Source organism: Pelodiscus sinensis, chromosome 17 (genome assembly GCF_049634645.1).
Source record: "Pelodiscus sinensis isolate JC-2024 chromosome 17, ASM4963464v1, whole genome shotgun sequence".
NCBI classification, from domain to species: Eukaryota; Metazoa; Chordata; order Testudines; family Trionychidae; genus Pelodiscus; species Pelodiscus sinensis.
Window position 1 is genome coordinate 3,773,684 of NC_134727.1, and position 2,912 is coordinate 3,776,595.

Sequence of the window (2,912 nt, forward strand, 5' to 3'; positions counted from 1 at the left end):
AATATTTTCTAGGGCTCTCTGAACATGAACTAGGTACTATTTAGAGCAGGCAACTAACAATAATCCATCTCCTTGCAAATCTATATCCTCTAATAGCCGAGAGAGCTTAGCAAATATCAGCTCTCAGCCCTGCAGTGCCTGATGCATTGTGCAATTCCTACAGTAACTGCTTCTGGCTTTGTCTCCTCCTAGATCTTTTGACCATGTCTCCATGAAGTAGCCCCTTGTGCTGTACACAAAGCGCTGATTCTCGGTGACACATTCCAAGGCACGAATGAACACAAAATAATGGAGTCATTCCTGGTGTCACTCTGTATAACATCCCCCTCCAGGAGCCGTAAGAAGGCTGGTGAGCCACTGAACTAGAGAGACGCGGTAAGCCGGGAAAAATACTTGAAGGATGTTAGAAATCTATTCTAAGGTGGGTTCTTGAGTGGCTCTGGGGATTGGGCATTTGCCTAGGGAACTGAGGGTGGTGGGTTCTAGCCCTACCCTGGGAGCCACCAATACAGCAGAAATGGAACATCCTGAAGAGGGCGTGGGTTCCTGCGTGGCTTAGGGCATTAGCCTGTGGAGACAAATTGCTGCAAAAAATAGCCACAGGCATCCCCTAAAGAAGGTACTAATTATTTGTATTATCATAGTGCCTGGATATCAGGAGCAAGGAACCACTGTGGAGAACCCAGGTAAGAGACAGTCCCTGCCCCAAAGAGCTTACAAGTTAAGTTGAGAGTGGGCCCACCAAGTGTCACTGTCAATAAGGTCACTCAATAAGGTCACCTGGTGCCATTGGGAACAGCTTGGGGGTGTGGGATGGTTCCCAAAGCATCAATTCCAACTGAAGCAGAACCCACCGGCTGTTATTGTATTACACCCGTCTGAGATCAAGGACCCCTGGTGCTAGGAGCTGAACGGACCCACAGTAGGAGACAGTACCTGTGCCAAAACACACCCAGCCTACCTAAGCAAGAGAGAAAGGGAAACTGAGCCCCACAGGTAGCAAGGCTGATTACCAGATGTGCTGAGCGCTGAAGTCCAAGGGACATGGAGGTGCTCAATATCTCTGAAAATCCAGCCCCAACTAACTTCCCCAAGGTGACAGAGAAAGCTTGTGACAGATCCTGGGAATTAAACCCAGGTTGCTTGAATCTGAGTCCAATGCCTTAATCCCTTCCTGTCAGCTGTAGAGTTAAGATAATGCTACATCCCCGCCACACGGCGGGATCCCAGGCTGATCCAGCAACACAGAGCAGAGCGCAGAGAGCGAGCTGCATGAGGCAACACAGAGCAGAGCACAGAGAGCGAGCTGCATGAGGTTCAGAATAGAAAAAAAGAAGAGAAACAGAAAATCAGGATCAGAAAATAAATTCTTCCTCAAGTTGTCACAATGTCCCTTAGGGGCAGTTATAACTCAGCTCTCGGTGACAAACCCGAGGCCATGTGTTGTTCTTGCTGACCCTCACATTCTTCTACAGAAATAGTAACCAGACCAGCTGATAGCCGAGACAGCCACACCATATGCGACCCCTCACCCTACCGCAGCTCCAGTCAGTACAGGGAATAACCCACTGCCCACACCCAAGAGACTGGCCTGCCTGCAGGAGGAGGAGATGTTGTGATCTGCAGATAAGAACATAAGAACAGCCAGATGGGTCAGACCAAAGGTCCTTCCAGCCCAAGATCCTGTCTGCCAACAGTGGCCAATGCCAGATGCCCCAGAGGGAGTGAACTGAACAAGTAATGTGCCATCCATCTCCACCCTCTGACAAACAGAAGCTAGGGACACCATTCCTTACCCACACTGGCTAATAGCCATTAATGGACTTAACTTCCATGAATTTATCTAGTTCTCTTTTAAACCCTGTTATAGTCCTAGCCCTCACAACCTCCTCTGGCAAGGAGTTCCACAGGTTGACTATGTGCTGTGTGAAGAAGAACTTCCTTTTATTTGTTTTAAACCTGCTGCCCATTAATTTCACTTGGTGGCCCCTAGTTCTTAGATTATGGAAGCAAATAAATAACTTTTCCTTATTCACTTTCTCCGCACCACTCATGATTTTATAGGACTCTATCATATCCCCCCTAAGTCTCCTCTTTTCCAAGATGAAAAGTCCTAATCTCTTTATTCTTTCCTCATATGGGACCTGTTCCAAACCCCTAATCATTTTAGTTGCTCTTTTCTGAACCTTTTCTAATGCCAGTATATCTTTTTTGAGATGAGAACACATCTGTACGTAGTATTGAAGATGCGGGCGTACCATGGATTTATATAAGGGCAATAAGATAGTCTCTGTCTTATTCTCTATCCCTTTTTTAATGATCCCTAACATCCTGTTTGCTTTTTTGACTGCCGCTGCACACTGCGTGGACGCCTTCAGAGAACTATCCACGATGACTCCAAGATCTTTCCTGACTAGTTGTAGCTAAATTAGCCCCCCATTATATTGTATGTATAGTTGGGCTATTTTTCCCAGTGTGCATTACTTTACATTTATCCTCATTAAATTTCTTTTGCCATTTTGTTGCCCAGTCACTTTGTTTGGTGAGGTCTTTTGGGGAACTCCACAGCACAAACCAGGTGCTCTGAAATGAAGGAGCCTTCCGCTCGAGCCAGAGCTGGATCTCTGGGAACAGGCCTGGTTTGCCCAGTGTCATGCTCCGGCCGATCTCCCTGGGGCCACGGGTGGGACCTGCCCTCCGTGGCCTGCCGCAGGAGCAGGTTAAGATGTACTCGCAGCAGTCTGGGGAGGAGTTGTCCTTCCTCCTGAGCCAGCAGATAGTGGAGCCTGGATGTGCTGAACACTGGGGTGTGGAGGTTTCTGATAAGCGTAACTGACAGGAAGCAAATCCACCTGGAATCAATTGTGTCAGAGCAGAATGTTAATTGTCACAGCACTAATCACCCGCCTGTA

The 2,912-nt window shown here is 47.6% G+C and overlaps 1 long non-coding RNA gene across 1 annotated transcript; it reads left to right on the plus strand.

Annotated features, from left to right (window-relative positions):
• The first annotated feature begins 202 nt into the window (after positions 1 to 202).
• On the plus strand, positions 203 to 2,348 carry LOC112544596 (uncharacterized). The gene is made up of 3 exons (XR_003087939.2): positions 203 to 375; positions 645 to 686; positions 1,476 to 2,348. It is a non-coding gene; the product is annotated as an uncharacterized LOC112544596 (long non-coding RNA).
• Positions 2,349 to 2,912: the final 564 nt, after the last annotated feature.